Source organism: Protopterus annectens, chromosome 16.part0 (genome assembly GCF_019279795.1).
Source record: "Protopterus annectens isolate FY-2018-M chromosome 16.part0, PAN1.0, whole genome shotgun sequence".
Taxonomy (NCBI): Eukaryota; Metazoa; Chordata; order Ceratodontiformes; family Protopteridae; genus Protopterus; species Protopterus annectens.
The window spans coordinates 131,377,334-131,402,434 of record NC_056750.1 but is presented as its reverse complement, the minus strand read 5'-3'; positions in this window follow the sequence as shown (position 1 = coordinate 131,402,434).

The following is a 25,101-nucleotide window of genomic DNA, read 5'->3' as shown; positions in this document are numbered from 1 at the left end:
TGCAATATGAAAGGATGCTGAATACTTTGGATGTGCATAGGCAACTTAGAATTTCTTTGGATAAGACCAAGGCTGTTAGAAAAACTGATCAGTTTGTTTCTTTCCATCCTAGGCCTTTGGGTTTAGCTGTATCCAAACTATTTCTTCTTGGATTCCTAAGGCTGTTTCTTTTTGTTACACTTTTCACAGCAACAGCCTTCCATTTCCTGTTAAGGCTCATTCTGTTAGAGCTGTTGCTTCTTCTGGTACCTTTTTCAAGGATTTAGATACTAATTATTTTCTTGAAGCGGCTACCTGGACTTTTGTGCATACATTTACCAAGCACTACGAGTTGGATATTATTTCTAGAGCTAGGGCTGATTTTGCTAGTGCCATTCTTCATGTTTTTTTAGGGGGCTCTTTTGCTCCTTCCTCCTCCCAAGTTTCCTCTTGAGCTTTGGAACTCTGCTGTCTGTAAAAAAAATTGCAGCTGTGAATGTAAGGAAATAGTACAGTTTTTTGAAATCTTACTATAATGGTAGATATCCTTGCTTTCACTGCTGCAGGATTCACTGCATCTCTCCATCCCCCAGTCTTTTGCCTTCATGGATGTACAGGTTCCCTCTGGGGTTTCTTAGACTGGGTTCCTACTGGGGCAATCAGTTATGATTATGGTAGGCCTAAATGCCACCTTTATGCCCTATGCTATGTAAGGAGCATTTGGGTGATGTTTGGCATAGCTTAAAGCAACAGTAGATTTGGTAGACTGGCTGGACGTAGGGTTTCCATGGCAGGGAATCCCATCTGTAAAAAATACTGCAGCAGTGAAGGCAAGGATGTCTACTGTTACACAACTCTACTTTCTCCCTTCTCATGTAACTGGCCAGGAGCAATTGCCTGAGACTTGCTCACACAAGACAGGGGATTTCTGATTAATCTGAATATCCAAAATCTTTATTTAACCCTGTGAATGATAGGTTTTTGATCCCATTTAGGCAGTTTTTTTTACCTGCTACTAAGAAATATTATTTATATAAATGGAAAAGATTTTCTTTTTAGTACTAAAATAGAGGTCATATAATTCTCTCAAGCACGAGCATCCCTGATTCTGCAGTACTTGTGTGAATTTCTCAATTGTGGCCTCTCCCAGTTGCCCACATTTCAGTAAAGGTACAGTTTTTCTTCATTTTGGTCTGTATGCCAATGGGTCAAACCTCCATCCTCCTTGTTTCAAGTAAAGTGATTTTTAAAGATTTATTTGTTTGTTTCATATTAGACTACCAGGAAAGAAGGTGCCTCCATCGTGGGATTTTAATTTTGTCTCGGATACGTTAACTAAACCTCCCTTTCTGTGTGCATCCAGCTCTTCTCTAAAATTTCTAACATAGAAGACTGACTTGTTGGTAACTTTAATTCCTGCTACATGAGTTTCTGAATTATGGGCCCTTATGTTTAGTCAATCTTTTTTGGAGGACAGAGTGAGTTTTTAGAACCAATCCTTCCTTTATCCCTAAAGTAGTCTCTGCATGTTTACTTTTAATCAAACTATCCAGCTCCATGCATTCTATCCTAATCCACAAAATAAGGGGGATATATAGACAGCTGAGTTTTTTCTAGACAAAAGTAATCAACTTTTTGTATCCTATGATAAGATGAACAGACTGCCAGTTTCTTAACAAGCTGTCTCTAGAAGGTTCTCCCCTTTCATTCATTTCTGCTATTTTAACCATGACAAAAATCCTCCTAAGAATATCAAGGCTTATTCTACTAGGACAGTTGCCACATTTGGAGCTTTCAGGAAGGCTATGCACTCTAGATCTGTTTTGGAAGCAGCTACTTGGTCCTTCATTCACTAAACATTATAAACTGAATGTTTTCTCCAGAGCTAGAACTGGTTTCAATGGTGCTGTCCTTCAGGGTGTTCTGGACTCTGGTTCAGCACTATCCACCCCTGTTTTTTGAGCTTTGGCAATTGTCCTATCTGCAACAATGATCTTATGAAGAATATAGTGCAGTTATGTAGTTAACATACCATGGCAGTTGATATTCAAATAGATCACTATTGTAGTAGAAATACCTTCCCTTCACACAAAAAAATAATCTCTTCCCTGGCCTAGGTGGGGTATCCTTCTTGTTTTCTCTATGACAAGACTTAACTTGGGTTAACAGGCTTCAGTCTTCCATTTCAAGGGCAAGAAAGCTCTTGAGTTTCAGCACTTTCATATATCCTTTTTACACTATCACATCTATTTGTATTAAGGGCAGACATACGGCATGAGAGGAAGTAAAGATTTATATACTAATTAGATGCATGCTATCCTTGGCAGGATGTTTCTCATTATGTAAGGATTACTGCAACAATGATCTACTGAAGTTGTCATCATTACTTTATTTTACTAGCTGGCATAGTGTGTTAATTAGGTGGTGTTAGGTAGAGAGGCACCATGTTTTGTCAAGCAACAGACTTTCTTATCGTAATGCTCCATCAGGCACAGATGGATGCATGCTGTATTCCATAACACTTGACTCCATATTTGATCTTTAGCCTTTACATTAAGTAAAAATCATTCTAACTGCCTGTCATTCTGACACACAGAGGAAGATAATATGTCTTTAGCATACTGTATACTGAGGAAAGTTGTCAAAGATGAGAGATGAGATATGAAGTCACTTTCCATTTCCAAAACAATTGGTCTCGTAACATTATGAGCAAGACCCTTTAAACATCAGTACATATAAAATAATATGAATTTTATCTGGTTGAATTTTTATAATAAAAAGTACATCTGTGTTTAGGATATCCTTGTTTTTGCCACTTCAGTTTTTCTGTTTAAATGTCATTTATTATATTGGGTTATATTACAGGAAAGTTCCAAATCTAACTCCTAGATTTCAAAATTTAAGATTGAGCAGAAGGCTGGTAATATCAGGTTGTTGTAACCCCACAGCACTAAACTATAGTGAACAAAGAATCAGGCCAAATTTAATCGTACTGTATTCAATCTTACTGTATTCAACCATAATTTGGAGAAATGGCTTGGAAACCACAAATTTACCCCCAGTTTAGCACCGACTATAGGATAGGGGCTGCAAGTAAATGTCCCACTTCCAACATGTTTGCTTTGTCTGCCTCTGTGTTATTCATATTCTGAATGTAAGGAATAGAAACTATCATGGAAATTTAAGACTAGTCTTGTATTTATTTATTTATTTTTGGTCAAGCAATCTGAAGACAACAAACAATTAACTGTACAAATCAAACAACAGGGGAAAAATGGCAAAAACTTGTAAAGATACACAGCTGAGGAAACTCCAAGTGAAACAGTAGTTCAAAAATCCAAGCTTTTTAATCAAAATGTAAGTGCTTTTGCAATGAGAACATTGCCTCATGAGACATAATACAACTGTCAACAAATTCAGTTTAAATAATGCAACAAATCATCCAATTAGTCAATCAGCACAAATCAACAGCTAATAAAGCATTACAGGTATAGCAACCATATACATAAACCTGAAAAATAAAAAATAAAATTGCTACATTAGTATAATACTAACCCTATCTCTTAAGTTTCCTAGACTTTAAAATGGGCTTCAAATAAATAAAATCATTAAGACCATGCCCTTTGTGTGCAGCCAGTTTAAAAATCCAGTAGAGCTTAGTTCTTTCCATTTCATTAATTAGGTCTCCCATCCTGACACTCTTATCTACCACTTCCAGAACTTGAAACAAAAAATAAGATCACCCCCCCTCTTAATATGTTCCTAACACACTATACTCTAAACCTCTGTGAGCACAATAATAGTGGTCCCTGATACATTCTCTAAGGTAGTTTTACTCACGTAGAAGACAAAACATTCTCTATAATGAGCCAAATACATCAGGTTCTTACTATTACAATCTGATGCAGCTCTCAAATAAAAGGGGGATCCATGGTCAGGATGTCTAATTAGCACTGCCTCATCATCTATATAAACACAGAAAGAACAGGCATTACATTTCTTTGTACCAGCTGTAGCCATATTAATGTTTGTTCCAATCACTCTTGGGTAGCAAAGTCTCTGAGGGATTTCTTATTCTTATGGTAAAAACTTTGTTTATACCCAACTACCCCTGCAACCTTTTCATCTACCTGTAAGATGTACCAATTGTGCTTAATTATGTCTTTAATCATACCATTATCCCTACTGTGTGTCAAAGTAATGGGAAGACCACTATTCCTCCAACGCTTAGTTCATCTGTCATTGGCTGGAAAAGAAAAATAAGCTTTAGCCTAAGTGGACCTATACCTGCACACCATAGGAGGTGGGGGTCCTCAACATGCCCACATATGGGGATACATGCCCTGAGCTTTTGGCTAGGTGGTAGCAAATAAATCTGGATACAAGCCTAGCGTATATAAAACTGTTGGTGAAATTCTTCTCTCCTATCGAATGTAACCTGAGCAGTAAAATACATAAGCAACAGAGAGAGTTACATGAACTCATTGACAGTGAGATGGCTGATATACAGACTAATAAATTAAATGATAATGTCTGTGCCTATGAGAGAAAGCTTCTTAGTTTAAAGAAGAAAAAGCTTTATAGAGATGTTAATGATTTCAAAAACCAACATGTTTTTATGTGGCCAAGGAATCGGGGCCATGCCCCTGAGGTGGGACAGATGCAGAAAGAAGCAGAACCAGAGAAAACCATGTTGGTTGTAGGGCAAGATGTTCATTCTTCACCTAAGAACTGTTCAATTTACTCTTTACTTTTCTATGGAACTATTGCAGACTGAGACTTCTGTTCAACCTGCTAATAATCCTGAAACTGAACCAGTGGTGAGACAGAAGGTTGTATCTACCAATTCTGAACAGGTTTTTCTGTCTCTAGCATTGCCATTTCACCACAGCAGGCTGAAACCAATGAACACAGAGACTCACCACAGCAGCATGAAAAGGAAACAGCCACCAAAAGGGAGCAATGTGAGGACACTAAAGAAAATGTGGGCACCCATGAACATGGGATAGTATGGAACATTGCTAGATGGTTATTGGCTGTATTTGAATGTAATGTTCTGAATAAAGGGTTAAGTGTTATACCTTCTGGTGGGGCCGATTTGTCTGATACTCTCATTGAATTGAGAATGTTCATACATGATATTTCACTCAAATTGTTGTTTTCTAATGAACGGAAGAATGATGAGGCTCAGATATTTAGGAAACCTAGTGTTTTTACACCACATAGTCAACTAGTATGAGATGTGTTTTTATGCAGCTGTGAACAGGATATTTACAAGTCTTTTAATGGGAGAACACATGGGAAAAGTAGTTCTAATTTAACTTTATTTGAACAGTGAGCACTGTCATATTTGCAAAATGATCCTGACATTGTTATTAGGCCAGCTGATAAGGGTGGCCCGGTTGTGGGGATGGACAGACAATATTATTTTGATACCATGACTGTGATGTTCAAAGGTCAAGGAACGTATAGTTTGATTGATAAGGAGAGCATTACACAGATGCATGAAAGGGTTATGAGAATGCTAGGGAAACGTTTGCAGTTAGGGATGTCGAAAGATCTATTCCAGTGTTTTTCATTGGAATATCTTTTAGTGGCTAATCTGTTTGGACTTCCAAGGATACTGTAAGAGTCTTTGACTCCTTCTTTCAGGCCTCTTGTCTCAGGATCAGGTTGGTTCACTGAACCATTGTCAGTATATTTAGAGAAGCAATTAAAACACATTTTAGACAAGCATGTAGTAGTTTTAATGGATACCCAGCAATTTTTACCGGACCTTTCCTCTGTGTATAAGTCTATTCCCCCTTTGCAGACTACTCTGTTAATCACATTAGATGGCGTTTCCTTTTTACATCCATCCCTAATGAAGAGGGTATTTCAGCGGTTAAGAGATTTTTAACTAAGCATAGTACATATGATTCAAAGCATGTGAATTTTATGTTTTCTGCTGGAGATCATGCTTGAACACAATGTTTTTGTTTTTAACAACACCTATTATTGGCAAGTTGCTGGCTTAGCTATGGGTACAAGTTGTGCCAACAGCTATGCCAATTTAGTTATGGCTGACTGGGAGTCTTGCACTATACTTGATCTAGTTAGGTAAGATATTTATTTCTATCATCATTTTGTCAACAATCTCTTTTTAGTGTAGAGGAATAATGTGGAGCAGCTTTTATGCTTTGTGGACAAGCTCAATACCAGCAGTAGTTTTTTTTAAAGTTTTCTTTAAATATTTGACATCTAGAAGTGAGTTTTTGGGCATTGTATTGGATGGTGAGTTTTCTACCAAGTTGTATAGGAAGGACTGTTATCATTTATATTTGCACAGGGATAGTATGCATCTCCAACATGTGTTCACTAATGTGGTAAGAGGACAAACCATGCGGGTGTCACAATTGTCTATCAAGACCCGTGACTTTGAGAATGGTTTGAAACAACTGAAGGTTGAGTTTATGGTAAGAGATTATGAGAAGAGTGAGGTCAAAGGGGCATGTTCTATGGTGTGCAGGTATAGGGTGTATATTGGAACATCGAAACAGCAAAATATCGAATGCCGTTACATTGAAATGCTTGCATCGAAACGCATAACATTGAAACATCAAAACTCACTCATATGTGGAGTGAATGTAAAAAAACAAATCACTACATGCAGGGGGCAAGACTCCCTGCACCCCCTAGACCCCCTGCCACTTAAATATTCCACTCCAGGAATCGAACTACAGTGCGTAAATGGAAGATTTCCATTTCTTACACTGTGCCATGATCTTGGCGTTGGTATATTTAAGTAGCAGGGATGTGGGGAGTGCAGTGGGACTTGCCCCCCTGCCTAAAGCCTTATTGCGTTATGTCCCCATTGGAAGCTGTCATTGACAGCCTTTCGATGTTTTGCTGGTTCGATGTAACCAGTTCGATGTAACTGCATTCAAAATTTTGCCGTTTTGATGTTCTGATATAAACCCGCAGGTATAGGTCCACTTGGGCTAAGCCTTATTTTTCTTCTCCAACCAATGAACTAAGCATTGAAGGAATAGTGGTCTTCCCATTACTTTGACATACAGTAGGGATACCAGTATGATTAAAAATATTATTAAGCACAATTGGCTCATCCTACAGGTAGATGAAAAGGTGGCAGGGGTAGTTGGGTATAAACCCAGTTTTTGCCAAAAGAATAAGAAATCCCTCAAACAAAGACTTTGTTATCCTAGAGCAATTGGAGCAACCATTAATAGGGCAACAGTTGGTACAAAGAAATGTAATGCCTGTTCCATCTGTGTTTATATAGATGAGGCAGTGCTATTTAGACATCCTGACCATGGAGCCCCCTTTTATCTGAGAGCTGTGGCAGATTGTAATATTCAGAACCTGGTTTGTTTGGCTCACTGCAGAGAATGTTTTGTTTTCTATATGGGTAAAACTAATAGACACCTTAGAGAAAAAAAAAATTTCTCCGTAGCCAACTTCATGCTTCTTAAGACAGAAGTGGCAAACTTCACGACACCCATGCAAAAGGACCATAGAGGTTCGACTGCTGCATCCTACACAAATGCACTTTATAAGCACTTACTCGAGTGCATGGATTGTGCTATCCCTAACAGAACCAAGATGCTATCCTCCAAAAAAAGGAAGCCAATCTGGTGGTCCCCTGCCATAAACAAACTCTACAATAGAAGAAAGAAACTGTTGTAAAAAAGAGTAAAATCCCATGACTGGAGGAACTGCCTGGTCAGCCTCCGTAAGAAACTGAGATCCCTCATAAAATCCTCCAAAGCTAGTTATGAAAACAAAATTGCCACTGATTCTAAAGACAACCACAAAGCATTCTATAGCTATGTCAAGAATCTCAGTGGCAACACTCAGATCTGCTCTGAGTTACAGCACAATGGCACTAAATATACAGAACCAACTGATATTGCCAACATCCTGGCAGATGGGTCCAGTGCTAACTTCACCCCCCTCTCACCCCCTAAAGGGCCCATCTCTATATCAGAAGAATGCAAAGTTCCTGTAATCATGGCTGCACTGGTAAAATACACATTTTCCAAAGCCAAGAACACAGCACCCATGGGACCTGACAACATCCCAGGCTGCATTCTACATGGACTACAGAACAAAATGGCACCCCACCTAAGCACCATGTTCAATCATAGCTTCACCTCAGGCTTTGTACTCACTGAATGGCTGAATGGGGTACAGTGATGGTTATCCCACTCCACAAAGAGGGAGCCACCACGGACCCCGGGAACTACCTCCACATTAGCCTGATGAGCCTGGTCTGCAAGGCCATGGAACATATCATCATGGAACTTATAAACAAAGACATTAGTAATCTCCAAACTCTGGACCCCACCCAGTTTTGTTTTGTAAAATGCAGATCATGTCTCCTAAACCTGATAGGCTTCTTTGAAGCAGTCACCAAAGCTGTAGATGAGGATAAGGTGGTTCACACAGCCTATCTAGATATCACGAAGGCTATTGACACCACCCCCCACTCTGGAATTATAGATAAGCTCACTAAACTAGGTATAAATCCCTGTGTCACTAGATGGGTTCCCAACTGGCTCACTGACAGAACCCACACTGTAAAAGTAGCAGACTCCAAGTCCTACTTCAGACCAATGACAAGTGGAGTACCACAGGGTTCAGTCCTGGGTGGGTGTATATGACATCATCGAAAGCTCAAAATTACGACGTGCACAACATTGAATGGAATATATCGAAACCATAACATCGAAAGGGGGAGAAAAACAATAAAATGTAGAATACACATTAACAACAGATTGCTACATGCAGGGGCAAGACCTCCTGCGCACCCTACACCCCCTGCCACTTAAATATACCACTTTGGAGATCACACTTCAGTACACTACAGTGTGGAAACGGAAGATTTCCATTTCCTACACTGTAGCAGGATCTCGGAGTTGGTATATTTAAGTAGCGGGGGGTTTGGGGGTGCAGGGGGGCTTGCCCCCGTGCCTACACAATTAATGTTACATGTCCCCATTGGGGATAGCCATTGACAACGTATTGATGTTGTGGTGGTTTGAGATATTGTGTTCAATGTTGTGCACTTTGTGATTATGATTATTCGATGATGTGATATAAACCCATCCTGGGTCCTCTCCTGTTTGCTATCTACTTCTCTGAAGTACAGGCTAACACAGAAGGTCTTTAGCTAATGAAGTTCACAGATGACTGCAAACTAGGAGCCATAATCAAAACTCTTAACGATGTGGACATCCTACAAAAGGGCCTCACTGAGATAGATGCCTGGTGTCAAAGCCATGGCCTCAAGCTCAATGCCAAAAAGTGTGTTGTCATCCCCTTTGGTAAAAACTCTGTACCCATAAACTACCACATAGGTGGTAGTCTACTTAACACTGAAAGTGTGATAAGAGACCTTGGGACACAGGTGGACAGTAGTCTCTCCTTTGATAATCACATCACCACAGTAGTCAGGAAATCCTTCTATGTGGCATATCTCATCACAAAAGGTTTCTCATCCAGGAAAAAAAGAGGTCATTGTTCCCCTCTACTCGTCACTTATTTGCCCCATTGTAGAGTACAATGCCCCTTTTGGTATGTACCTCACAAGTCATCTACAACTGGAAAGGCCACAGAAATACCTCACAAAGAGGATTACCAGCCTCAAACAGATGCCCTACGCAGACCGTCTAAAAAAACTCCAGATTTACTCTGTCGCATATCGCCTACTCAGAGGTGATCTCTGCCTAACTTACAAAGCTATGTCAAACCCAGACCTGTTGGACATGCTCTACTTAAAGAAATCCCAACAAACTACACACTCTTGGGACCTAAATCTTGTCACCACAATAAACCGAACATGCTGGAGGGATAGATTCCTGTCTGAGAGACTTCCCATACTCTGGAACAAACTACTTATCTCTTATCAAGCAAAGCTCCTCATTAGCACTCTTCAAGAAAAGTCTTGATGATTGGATGGGAAATATGAGCCTATGAAGAACGTATTAGGGACCACTATTATTGTGTTCATAGAGGTTTAGACTATAGTACGTTAGCGAAACATATAAGTATAGTATGTTTACAAAACATATTAAGCAGGAGGAGGAAGATCATATTTTTTGCTTCAGGTTCTGGAAGTGGTAGATAAGAGTGTCAGGATGGTGGACCTAATTAATGATATGGAAAGAATTGAGCTCCACTGGATTTTTAAATTGTCTGCACACAGAGGGCATGGTCTTAATGATTTTATTTCTTTGAAGCCCATTTTAAAGTCTAGGAAACTTATGAGATAGTGTTAGTATTATACTAATGTATTATTTTTATTTTTTTAGGTTTATGTATATGGTTGCTATACCTTTAATAATTTATTAGTTGTTGATTTGTGTTGATTGATTAATTGGATGATTTGTTGTATTATTTAAACTGAATTTTATTGAGAGTTGTATTATGTCTGATGAAGCAATGTCCTCATTGTAAAAGAGCTTACATTTTGATTAAACGCTTGGATTTTTGAACTACTGTTTGAGTTGGAGTTTCTTCAGCTGTGTATCTGTACAAGTTTTTCCATTTTCCCCTATTTTTTTATTTTGTTTATTCCAGTAGGTAAACAAATAAATTATAAAACAAACGTATAACTATTTCCATGGGTCCACAACTGATCAATACATCAAAGTTATACATGTCAACAATTAATATTTTTAAAGCAAGTCTTTAAGTTTAAGCCAGCATTTGTATGAAAATACCAATAAATTCAACACTAGAGGAGGTAATTTTTCTTTTCCAGTTTTTAGTAATTACTTTTCTGGTTATAGCAAGAATAGACCAAAGAAGAGGCAATTGGCTTTTGGAATTATCTCAGAAAATGGAGCATTAAATAAAACTGAAGATTTAATATAGTACATCTATCTGACCATACAGCTTGAATGAAGTTATTAATTTCTTTCCAAAAAGAGGATATGACTTCACATTCATATACCATAAGCTTCCAATCAGCTATTTTTCAGAATTCACATCTCCAGCATTTAATTCTATTTGATTTATACATAATTGTAATTTTGTTAGGAATGACAAAAGCTCTGTTTAAGAATTTCCAAGTGAAAAGTGTAACTTTGGACACTGTCAACTTTAGTGAACCCAATAAGGATATGCTTATTCACTGAGTCTGTGTACTTTTATATTTCTCAGTAAAAGAAAATTTTATTACATTTATTTAACCATATGGATTCTTAGTTTCTTCCTGTTGCTCAGTTTAGATTCTGGTACTCCAAGATTCGGTATCATCCAATACTGCTATTAAGACATTATTCTGCATTGATTATGAGCTACTTTATTATGAGTGTAAGGGATGCTGTTTGGTTATCATTGTTTTGCTGTCAGTTGATAAAAAGAGCTGTAAAGAAGAAAAACATGCTTGCAGGAACAGAATTCTTATGTACTCACGTAGTACTGTGATATTTGGAGAGGGAAGCATTAGTTTGGTGCATTTGTAAGCTGCTTTAGTGAGAGTACATTATTGTCATTGCATGCAGAATCCACAATACCAGCATGTTTCCTAATGGATGAAGCAGTGGTTGCACTGCACTCCATGTGTAGTTAATTTTCCTCTGCATTTCTTTACTGTTAAAATTCCAACTTCTAAATGTTTGTATGTAAAGTCCAAGTTTTGTGCCACCTTCAGATAACAGTGAGAAAAAAATCTATACAGTTCTCTAAAAACTATCACGTGACATTGCTAGCTTCCATGATAATTGTTTGACTGATGACAATACATCAGTGGCACTAAACATCATTTTATCCCTTTAATTACAGCCAAAAATGTATCGGGACCATCAGCACACCTCTTTCCTCCTGCAGAAGATGAATTAGCCACTGGAAATGCAACCATCTGTTGTCTGGTTAGGGAATTCTACCCAAGATTCATAGATGTGCTTTGGAGTGTGGATGGTGATACAATATCTGAAGGTGTGGTGACGACTCCTGCTGTTGAAGAAGAGGGGGGGCTCTACAGTGTGAGCAGTTATCTCCGAATCAGTGCTGCTGAATGGAAACAACATACTGTATTCTTCTGTATCGTCAGACATGAGTCAAGTAATACTGTACTTAAAAAAATTATCACTTCAAAATGAGTTAAGCAATACTATACTTAAAAAAAAAAGTTATCACTTCAGAATTGCTTAAAATACAAAAACCTTTTCTAAGTGCCTTTAAGAAAACTAATTTTTAAATTCTTTTACATTAACATTTCAGAATTTTAGCCTCCTGCAGTGAGATAGTGGGATGAAGCCCTGACTACAGCAGCTCAGGTGACCCAGGTTTGACTAGGAGCTGGGGTGCTTGATGGTGCAGGCAGGGATGACAGCCCTGCCCATCCAGGATGGGAGAGATGGTGGTTCTTCCCCAACTTTCACTGTGGCTCCAATAACAGCACTGCTGGAGAGGAGGAGCTACTCATGCAGTTGGGGGCTGGGTTGGAACGACTTGGGTATGTCCATCAATCCTGGTGATGATAGCCCATTTCATCACATGAGGGGGAGCATGCAAGTGCAGTCTGAGATAAAGGTGGTCCTTGCAGTAGTGGAAGTGCTGACATCATCACTGGGGTCAGGAGTTAGGTCCTTGAATGAAAAAAAAAAAAACACTCTCAGTGCCAGGATGTCAGAAGTGGTATAAAGCACCCTTGTAAATGCTTGAATGACAGTCTCTTAGAGGCTTGATGTTTGGCAGGTTCAGGAGCAAAAATGATGCAGCAAAAAACAATTCTAGAATAATTCTAGGCTAATTAAAAGAAGCAGTTTTGAAGATTTCTGAATTTTAAACAACTGACAAATTTCTCTAATGTTTTTTTTTCCTTATTTTAGCTTCATGTGATTCAAATCATTGGAGTCATTTAATGCAGAATTAAGTGTGTTTTACTGAGCATATGTACACATTTTAAACAGTGAAGCAAACTAATAAATAATGTTCAGAAATGAAAACTACATCATTGTTGGTGTCAAAATTTAATGCCATGAAAATGTAATAATTGATTGACTAATTTTGTCTCTAATTGATCATGGAGACTGTTGTCAACCAGTTGCAATATTCTTTAGTTGTTAAATAGTGGGTGTACTCAGGGCTCAGAAGCATTACAAATATACACTAACACAGAAGGAAATAGGCTGACTAAAAAAACGTGAAATATGCTTACACTGGTTTGAGGAAAAAATTCAGCAAAATAAAGCATTGCCATATTCAATCACATTTAGTAAGATTGTTGTATCTTGTCTGTCCACATTATTCAGCTTTTCCCATCTGTGTGTTATGGTCCTTACCCAACCAAGTCTGCTGTACAGTTTGTAAGGGATACCTAGGTCACCACTGCCATCTTCTTCATGTTTAAGCAGTTGAGCTTACCTGCTGTGTCCTACCTAAAAATAAAGAAAAACATCCTGGTTGCTGTAGTGATTTGGCACATTTAATTACTTTGTTTTAATCATTAGCCTAATCCCACTATGTCAAGTGCTTTTTATCTGTGATAATCTAGGCAGAAGACACTACAAGTCAAAACTGTAATAACTTATACACACCTGTAAGTCATATAGTTGCAGAAGTAGTACTGTATTATATTCATCATTATCTCCCTGTTGTAGTAGCCTAAACTATAAGGGTTCTATCTTGCATAGGCTATAATTGCTGGTCACCTTTTCCAAAGCTTAACTATCCACAAAATATAATCCACCCTCACAGCCCTTTAAGTCTTCTCAGAATCTCATTCTCCATTTCCCTCAATGACAGCAGATAATCTCAAACAAATGGGTGCTGAGGGTTATCCATTAGGCATACAGATGGCAGTAGGAGTCCCTATCTCCTTTTTCAGGGAATTTCTCCTCATTCAACAGCTCAAATGTTCTTATTTCCTGCTGTCATTCAGCATCTTCTGGTCCAAGGGGTAATAGAACCTGCACCTTGATGATTCTGGTAGCAAAGAAAGAAACCTGGGCAAGAGATCTCCTTCTCAGACTGGCTTTCCAGAAGAACATTCAACAATCATGTCTAATTCCATCCCACAGAGAAGTATTCCTGCTGTTTCTCCTGGAGAGACATGTAAAGAGAGCTTTTCTTCCACATTAAATAGTGAATCTATATCTAGACCTATTACTGAGTTTTTCTGCTCAGTTGAAGACTTCAGCATGGCAATTTCTCAGGATTCTAGGATTCATGGCTTCTATGATACTCTTGATTCCTCTGGCAAGACTCCACATGAGAAAGATTCAGTGGTACCTAAAGTCCGCATGTTTCATAGGTTCATAGGTAGATAACTAGGCTGTTGGCCCTAGGGCCTATATAAGCCTAGCCAAAAAGGTACCCTGGCTTTCGCCACCCAAGAAAATTATTTTCCTGTGCCTTGTCAAGCAGAGCCAAAGAAGTGATCCCTGGGGTGAATTTCCTATTTCCCATCCAATCATCAAGATTTTTCTTGAAAAGTGCTAATGAGGAGCTCTGCTTGACATAGATAGGTAGTCTGTTCCAGGGTATGGGAAGTCTCTAGGACAGGAATCTATCCCTCCAGCATGTTCTGTTTATCGTGGTGACAAGGTTTAGGTCCCTAGAGTGTGTAGCTCAGAGGGATTGGGATTTCTTTAAGTGGAGCATGTCCAACAGCTGTGGGTTTGACATCGCTTTGTATGTTAGGCAGAGATCGCCTCTGAGTAGGCGATATGTGATGGAGTAAAGCTGGAGTTTTTTGAGATGGTCTGAGTAGGGCATCTATTTGAGGCCAGTAATCTTTTTGTGAGGTATTTCTGCAGCCTTTCCAGTTGTAGATGTCTTGTGAGGTATGTACCAAAAGGGGCGTTGTACTCTATAATGGGTCTGATGAGTGACGAGTAGAGGTGAACAATGACCTCTTTTTTTCTTGGATGAGAAACCATTTGAGATGAGGTGTGCCATGTAGAAGGATTTTCTGACTACTGTGGTGATGTGATTATCAAAGGAGAGACTACTGTCCACCTGTGTCCCAAGGTCTGTTATCACACTTTCATGTTAAGTACACTACTGTCTATGTGGTAGTTCATGGGTACAGAGTTTTTACCAAAAGGGATGACAATGCACTTTATGGCATTGAGCTTGAGGCCGTGGTTTTGACACCAGGCATCTGTCTCAGTGAGGCCTTTTTGTAGGATATCCACATCATTAGGAGTTTTGATTATGGCTCCTAGTTTGCAGTCATCTGTGAAATTAATTAGCCATAGACCTCCTGTGTTAGCCTGTACTTCAGAGAAGTAGATACCAAGCAGGAGAGGACCCAGGACTGAACCCTGTGATACTTCACTTGTCACTGGTCTGAAGTCGGATTTGGAGTCTGCTACTTTACAGTGTGGGTTCTGTTACTGAGCCAGTTGGCAACCCATCTAGTGACATAGATATTTATTCCTAGTTTAGTGAGCTTATCTATAATTCCAGAGTGGGGGATGGTGTTGAAAGCCTTGGTGAGATCTAGATAGGTTGTGTGAACCACCTTACCCTCGTCTACGGCTTTGGTGACTGCTTCAACGAAGTCTATCAGGTTTAGGAAACATGATCTGCCTTTTACAAACCCAAACTGGGTAGGGACCAGAGTTTAGAGATTACCAATGTCTTTGTTTATAAGTTCCATGATGATATATTCCATGGCCTTGCAGATCAGGCTCTTCTAATGAGGCAGTAGTTCCCAGGGTTTGTGGTGGCTCCCCCTTTGTGGAGTGGAATAACCATCACTGTGTGCCATTCAGTGAGCACAGAGCCTGAGGTGAGGCTGTGACTGAACATGGTACTTGGGTGGGGTGCCAGTTTGTTCTGTAGTTCATGTAGAATGCAGCTTGGGATGTTGTCAGGTACCATGGATGCTGTGTTCTTGGCATTGGATAGTGTGGTTTTTACCTGTGCAGCCATAATTACAGGAACTTTGCATTCTTTCGGTATAAAAATGGGCCCTTTAGCGGGTGAGAGGGGGATAAAGTTAGCACTGAACTTATCTACCAGGATGTTGGCAATATCAGTTGGTTCTGTATATTTAGTGCCATTGTGCTGTAACTCAGAGCAGATCTGAGTGTTGCCATTGAGTTTCTTGACATAGCTATAGAATGCTTTGTGGTTGTCTTTAGAATCATTGGCAATTTTGTTTTCATAACTAGCTTTGGAGGATTTTATGAAGGATCTCAGTTTCTAACTGAGGCTGACCAGGGAGTTTCTCCAATCATGGGATTGTACTCTTTTTTGCAGCAGTTTCTTTCTTCTGTTGTAGAGTTTGTTTATGGCAGGTGACTACCAGATTGGCTTCCATTTTTTAGAGGATAGCATCTTAGTTCTGTTGGGGATAGCACGATCCATACACTCATGTAAGTGCTAATAAAGTGCATTTGTGTAGGATTCAGCAGTTGTACCTCTTTTGTCCGTCTGCATGAATGTAGTGAAGTTTGACACTTCTGTCTTAAGAAGTGTTAAGTTGGCTTTAGAGAAACTTTTTACAGTGGTTTCCCTAATGGGGGGTGGGGGCGGCATGTGGATGTTTAGGGTGATTAGCTTGTGGTGAGATCTGACCAACAAGGAATTGACCTCTGGTGTGGAACACCGGTCGCCTATGTTGATAATGACCAGTTCTAGGTTATTGGTACCCCTGGTGGGGGTGTGGATAAGTTGATCCAAGGCATTGGAATTTATGAATTCTAGAAAACTTTGAGCAAAAGAGTTGGTACATGAGTAGTTTTCCCAGTTAATGGTGGGGTAGTTGAAATCACCCATTATTAGGATGTTGGGTTGTACCCTAATATTTTCTAGTGTATCAAGAAATGAGGTGTGGGAATCCTGGGGCAAGGTGGGGGATCTGTAGCAAGCTACAGTTTGGATTGCGGTCTTGCCCAGAGTTAGTTGGATAGTGTCGGATGCATTACGCTGAGCAACTAGCCTGGAGGTGTGGATATCCTTAATGAATATGGACACGCTTCCGCCTTTAGTGTTTCGGTCCATGTTAGGTGGCCGAAAGGTGTGGCATGAATTATAGCCTGGTAATGCAGGGTGCTGTCTGGAGCCTTGAACCAGGTCTCTGTCACTGCACAGATGTCGATGTTCTCCATTTTAAGGAGTGCCTCAAGTGAGTGCATTTTGAGGTTTAGACTTCTAGCATTGAGTAGCATTACCCTCAGATTTTGCTTGTTTGTACCTGTTATGGTGGTGAATTTGTCATTTGAACCTTGCCTAAAATAGGCACTGTAGAGGTGGCAAGAGCCTTAGCCAGTATCTGGAATCCCAAGGGCAGCAGGTGCAGGCCATCTCTGGCAAAGCATCATGGTCTGTCAATTATGTCATCCCAGGCAGACAGATACTGGATCCCCTTAGAATAACACCAGAAGCTTAGCCAGTTGTTCAAGTCAATCATTTTGTCCTTGTACTGTGGTATCATTCTGGTTGATGGCAGGATGCTACTCAGGGCTAGGGTCATACCTGCCTGGGCTACAAGATTGGAGAGCTCCTCCATGTCTCTTTTCATGTAGTCTAGGGAGGTACATCTCAGGTCATTCACACTAACATGGACAATGACATAGTCATATTTGTACTTGTTGTGGAGTGACCTGAGTGCATGAGTTATGTTGTGGATCCTGGCACCCAACAGGAAGCTGACAGTAACTTTCTCCTTGTTTAGCCTGGTGAGTGGAACATCAGTGTGCCTGACTATAAAGTCACCTATGACTAGAGTGTTGGGTATGTTGTTATGCCTTATGGGCTGTGGTTGAGTGGCACACTGAGTTTGTGGGCTATGTGTAATTTGAGTTGTGTTGGGGGTGGAGGTTGCTTGCTTTTCTGCTTTGGAAGTCTCTGTTGCTTGGGCAAAGTTTGGTGGTGTAGGTTTTGAGGGACTATGGGATGAGTGTGGTGTGGTGCAAGTGTTTACCTACTCCTCTTGACTGTCTAGTCCAGTCTTGAGTGAAGAGAGCTTTGCTTCCAGTTTGGCTATATAAGTGCATCTCTCACAGGTTGTAGTGAAGAGTAAGTATTGTAGTGTAATAATATAATAATATTGAAACTAGTCACATTTTCTTATGCTGATTGTTTAAAACCTTGTTTGCAACAACTTACATACTTGTCTGCCAGTTGTTAATACTCTGTATAATTGAATTGCCTGAAGAGCTTTTTTTTCTCTCCAGGTCTCTGCGTGTAAGGGCCTATAGCTGATTGTTACTACTATGTAACTACAATTTAATAAATTGTTGTCTTGAGGAGCTTTTCTCCCCTGGTCTCTGCTGAAAATGAGCCAAATGCTCAGCCAGACTAACCCGGTTAACAAATGTAAGGTAAATAAATAAATTAAATAAATAAATGAAATAAACAGTGTTGGGTGGTAGGAGGAGGGGGTTGTCTGTGTACATGAGGCAATTGCCTCATTGCCCCAAGATGCCCAGATTAATCAGGTAGGCAGGAGAAAACACCGGGAGCTGACCCTTAGACATGCCGGGATAGGTGCTTATTTATTAAGTACTAAAAACTGTTTTTCCTCTAAACAAGTGTGGAAAGTCAAGTGCTGTAGTAATTTGTAGCTTATTTAGTGCTTACAATGAGTTCTGAACAAGTGCGGAGCTAAAAGGAACAGATTTGAGTGCTAAAACTAAAAATAAATGGCTAGTTCTAAGGGAAAATTTGAAGAGCAGACTTTATGGTGCCGGGAATAGTTCAACACTAGCTAAGCGGTAATGCATAAAGTGTATTTTTTAATATAACAGTAGCAAATGAGCAAACTGATTTAGACAAATTAACCAATAAAAAGCTAAAAACTGAGCCCCGTTCCAGCAGTCTTCAATCAGACAAGTTCTAACTGCACACTCCTGCCACTAGGGTGCAGCAGAACCTTCTCCAAAAAAGATGGTCTGAATTAATGCGCAAGTTATACAAACAAAGCTAGATTCAGCAGGCCTGAAACTATTCTATGCTACAGCAGACAAGGCGCACCAATTTTGGAAAGAAACAGGTCAAACAAGCAGGCACAATAAGCCTTTAACCAGAAATTCCCAGCTCAGAAGGGCAGAATCTAGCCTCTCCTCCCACAAGAGTGCAGGCCACAAACCTTCTTAATGTAAAATAACTGGCCTGAACCCAAGTGCTTAAACCAGAACTAATACACTTTTAGAATAACAGACACTGAGCCTTCAATCAGCAATTCACAACTTATGAGGATGTGCTCTACCTGTTCTACCACAACAGTGCAGACCACAAACCTTAATGTAAAACAAGTGGTTTGAAGCCCAAGTGCTTGAACCAAAAGACTTAGAATAACAGTTACAATTTAATCAGGCTACTACCAAGCACTAATAAGCGCAGCAGAATAAATACAACTGAGTACTTTTAAGGAGTAAAAGCAAAATAATGTAATAAAGTAGGAAGAAACACAAATACAGTAAAAGCAAATGAATAAAGTGCATTTCTTATATATATAACAATGGAACACTGCCACACTGATTTAAACACATTACCCAATTAACCAGTAAAAAAAGGTAAAAACTGAGCCCTGTTACAATAGTCTTCAATCAGACAAGTTCTAACTGCACACTCCTACCACTAGGGTGCAGGGGAACCTTCTCCAAAAAAAGATGACCTGGACTATTGCTCAAGTTATACAAACAAAGCTAGATTCAGCAGGCCTGAATCTAGTCTATGCTACAGCAAATAAGGCATACCAATTTCAGAAATAAACAGTTCAAATAAGCAGGCACAATAAGCCTTTAACCAGAAATTCCCAGTTCAGAAGGCCAGAATCTAGCCTCTCCTCCCACAAGAGTGCAGACCACAAACCTTCTCTATGTAAAATAACTGTCCTGAAGCCCAAGTGATTAAACCAGATCTAATACACTTTTAGAATAACAAACACTGAGCCTTCAATCAGCAATTCCCAACTTAGAAGGATGTAAGCTACCTGTCCTGCCACAACAGTGCTGACCAAAAACCTTCTTATTGTAAAACAACTGGTCTGAAGCTCAAGTGCTTAAACCAACAGGCTTAGAATAGCAGTTACAATTTAATTAGGCTACTACCAAGCAGTAATAAATGCAGCCGAATAAATACAATCAAGTACTTTTAAGAAGAGGCAAAAGCAAAATAAGGTAATGAAGTAGGAAGAAACAAAAATACAGTAAAAGCAGATAAATAAAGTGCAATTTTTATATAACAATAGAAAATGAGCAAACTGATTTAAACAAATTACCAAATTAACCAGTAAAATGCTCAAAACTGAGCTCTGTTCCAGCTATCTTCAATCAGACAAGTTCAGGGCGTAAGTGGGTATGCCTAGTCAAATGTTCTCTCTGTATTAGGTAGAATGAGCTAATGAGACTAGACTGGGATAGAACTGAAAAGATGGGACTGGTAGGAGTATCTGAAATCAAAATATGATCTCACTGTACTCGGTTGAGTGAGCAAATGAGATGGCCCCAGGAGGAGTGTTCAAACCCAAATTTGCAGGAGGGGAGGGAAATTCCAAAGCCACCAAGATTAATACCATGACAAGAACAGGGAGGGCAGGTGAGAAAACTAACTGCAGACAGAGAGATTATAGTATTCAGTGAAGCAAATAAATAAGCAGCTAAAATACAGTACTATCTCTAACAAAATATTCAATGAAACAATAAATAATAGAAAAATAAAATGCAGTACTATCTTATAACACTGCAAGTCTGTACTTATCTCAGCTTGTAATAAAGTTGATGTAGGTATACAACAGCTAACCAAACGGCTCAAATATGCAGCTATTCAGCAGAAATGGTCCCAACATCAATACCCCCTGACTTTTCAAATTAAAGTTTTGGGATTTGTATACCGGGAACTATTTTAGTAGAGTGGCCATGTATTATCAGAATCCAGGAACTCCATTCAGAGCCAGATCATGGTGAAATGGGATCCTAGGCAGGGTAATTAATTGCCCTCCCCCCCGCAGCCATTCTAGTGTCCCATTACTTGGCTATGTCTCCTTAGTTATTACAAACACTGTTTAAACCTGTCAGTGTGCATGCTAGTTTCCTTCTTAACTTCTACAGTGATTTAAATTTAATGTAAAACTATTTCAAATTTTATAGCACAAAAACTGATATCCAGCCATTTGCTAAACAAAGTAATACAGTCTAAGAATGAAAACAGACTTAGCATGAACAGTAAACCTCTTTGCACTTGAAACAGCATTAAAACCTGCATTCAAAGAAAATGCATCCTAACAGCAGCAGATTAAGTTTACCTTTGGGCTGTTTTCAAACCATAGTTCCCTTGCTCACATTTTTTACGATCATGCTTGTATTCTTTGATTCACTTTGTATTAAATTATATTCCTGGAATGATACAGTACCACTTGTTGAGTGTGTTTTAAATTTGTAATTTTGAGCATTTTTTCCAGTAAGCAATGAAACAAAAAAATATAAACCAATAATGACTAAACTACCCATTTCAGAACATTTTAACCATAAAAGATCTTTCAACTTCATTACAGTCAAACAATATCAGTCAATATGCACAATCTCTGCAGAAGTAAAAGTCATCTGAATAATTCCACAATAAAGAGATCTGTAAGCAATTAAAATATTGCTGCTGGCAGACAACTTTATACATTTCAGTGTTTAGAAGAATAAATTGCTTAGGCTACATTAAAAAAAAAAAAAAACTAGTAAGCTGGTAATATCAAACAGAGCCAGGACATGGAGCCAAACCAACTATAGAAACCAAGCAACATCCAAAGTAAGAGTCAGTAAACATGGAAGGCCACTCTTAAGATAAAAACTAACTTTTTTAATAAAAAAAAAAAATACAAAAGACGAGTGTTTTCACAACAAAGTTTCTTCATCAGATCTAAACACAATATTCACACATTTGATTTAAATAATGCAATCAAGTAATCAATATCTTAACTTCTTTAACCTCAGAGATGGTTTTAAAGGGATATTACCATTCAACCCAGTGCCCCTACGTGCAGAATCCATTTCAACTCTAAATATTCAGTCTGAGTGCTAACATCCCCACCTCTTATGGTAGTTCGATATCTCTCTAGCACTAGAAATTTAAACATATGTGATTGATGCCTGTTCTTTCACATTATGCCTGGCTAATGCATTTTAAGGTCACCCTCACCAATACTATAAATGTGCTACCTCATGCGATCCCTAAGACATCTGTTAGTCTTGCCAATATAATGGGAACCTCAAAAATCACATAGTGCTAAATAAACAAGAATATTTTTTTTAGAAACCGCAGAAACATCAAAAATAAAAGTATGGCCATTCAAAGGATGTACAAAAGTATTGTCAACCTTGTTATAACTGCAAATATTACAACTACCACAGGGGTTTGTTCCTTTCCCTCTATATAAATTCTCTTCATTTGGAGTGTAAACTAGAGGTTAATAACATAACATCCTCTTCAGAGAGGGATTATTTTAAAAACAAAGCACGGCTCATAACCAAGAACCTTCTTTCATTTTACATCTGACATAATCCTCCAGTGCTTCCTAATAATATTACATATAGCACCAGCATCATGCAAATATGTGAGGGATGTCCTAAGAAAATCAGTCTTGTGACCTCTCCTTATAGGGATAGCTTCATCACTGGTGAAATAAGTTCTAGCTTGACCATGTCTTAATGACAAGACTTCATTCTATACATTAATAATATCAATCAGAATAGCCATGTTGCTTATATTCATTAGCTAGAACATCAAAAAGGTGTATATATTGCTGCCCCTTGTGTGTAATCTGGCATTTCTAAAAAAAAAAAAAAAAAAAAATCAGTCCCTTCGTCACATTCAGTTTAAGCCTTTTGGGATGCATACTATGTGCATGCAGCTTACTATTTACTTTACAGGGCTTTTGATACAAAACAGTATCCAAAACACCCTCATTCTTAAGAATTCGTATGTCTAAAAACTCAATAAATGAATCAGAATAATTAAGGGTGAAACTAAGAAACTGTGTCATTTGATGTAAATATCCCAAAAATAAATATAATCCATCAACTGTACCAGCTCATGCAAAAAACACATCGTCTGCAAATTGACTGTAATGTAAAATTTTGCCAGAAAAAGGATTAGATGAATAGAAAACATATGTGGCTTCCTAATATGCGAGCACCATGTTTGCGTAACTATTTGCACACATGGTGCCCATAGCTACATCTATCTTCTGAATAAACAAAGCTTATCATTAAAAACAAAAACATTATTGATTAAAACCAATTCCAAAAGACAACAAATCAAATTAATCTTACAGGTCAAATAATCTGTATGTTGACTCAAAGATAATCTCACATCTTCAATTCCAATATCATTTGGAATTACAGTAAACAGACAGACAACATCCATTGTCACTAGAAGAAAATCATCTGAATTGCAATTCACAGACCATTGAGCTAATCTCTTTAAAGAATGTTTGGTGTCCATTAGTGTAGTGTCCTCTTTCTCAATGATAGGGCACAGCTGTTTCTCTACATATATCTTAAGGGGTTCCATTGCCCAACCTCTCCCTAATGCAATAGGTGTCATGGGAGGGTTAAATAAAGTCTTATGAACTTTTGGAAGTCCATAAATCATTGGTAACAAAGGATGTTTGGCTGAAAAATAGTCTAACAGTTCTTTCCTAATAGACCCTTCAATAAACATATCAAACAGCAAAGCATTCAATCTATCAAGCAAATATGCAACATCACTTCTATCACATTCAGAGTACGTAACTGAGCTAGACAATTTAACCATCATAGGATTTACATAGTCAGTAGTATTCATAGGTTCATGGGTTCATAGGTTTAAACTAGGCTATCTGCCCTAAGGCATTTATAAGCCTAGCCCAAAGTTTTGTGCCACCCCTTATATGAAAAAATACTGTGCCCATTAGTTTGTTGTGCCTCTATCCAACAGTGACACAGAGATGATTCCCGGGGTAAACCTATGATCTCCCATCCACAGGTCACGATTTCTCTTGAACAGAGCCAGCGAGGTGCTCTGCCTCACATGGACCGAGATTTTATTCCACAGCATAGGGAGTCTCTGAGTGATAAATCTGTCTCTCCAGCACGTCCTATTTATATCCGTGCTAAGGTTTAAGTCGCTTGCTCTAGTGGTTTTGGTGGATTTGGATTTTTTGAGGTGGAGCATGTCCATTAATTCCGGGTTGGACATGGCCTTGTATGTCAGGCACATGTCACCTCTGAGCAGACGGTATGTGACTGAATAGAGCTGTAGTTTCTTCAATCTGGCAGCATATGACAGATTTTGGAGTCCCTTTATCCTTTTGGTGAGAAACTTTTGGGGTCTCTCCAATTGCTGCAGATGTCAGGTGAGATACATCCCGAATGGGGCATTGTACTCGATCATTGGTCTGATAAGTGAAGAGTACAGGGGAACAATGACCTCACTAGATCTGGATGTGAATCCCTTCATGATCAGGTGGGCAATGTAGAAGGTCTTTCTAACCACTTTAGCAATGTGAGTGTCAAAACAAAGGCCACTGTCAACCTGGGTCCTCAGGTCCCTGATAGCCTCTTCTGTGCTTAGTGGATTGCCACCTATATGGTAGCTTGGGGTTACCTTGTTTTTCCCGAAGGGTAATTCCACCTCCTTTATCAGTGGGGTATATATATAATCATTGCATTGAATTAATCTATTTAAGGTTTCAAATTGCATTCTATTTAAGTTAAAGAAAGAGTTCCTGTGTCGCTCAATAAACAGCTCATATATATTATCACACAATTTAGAAAATGCCTCGACCAAAGGTGGATTTGGAGGCACAAACTGACTGGGTCATTTTAAACAAGGTGCATACTCATTACTACCAAACAATAATCTTAAGTGCCACGTTATGTACAAACAACTTAAAATCCAATAGGGCATCAAACAATTTAGTTCTCTTTGTGGGCATAAATGAAAGCCCTAAATTAAATAAGTCTTTATCTGCTGCAGTTAATTCTACTGAAGAAAGATTAACAATCAAATCATTGGAATTTTGGGACAAACAAAAGGGTCCAATCTCCAGCTGCCCTTGTAGCTGTGGTCGCTTCCTCATAAATCTGTTTCTGCTTCTGGAATGCCTGCTTGTTTCCAGCCTGCCTGCATTCACATGCTTGGGTAACTGCAGGCATAAAAAAGATTGATTGGTCAGTGTTGAAA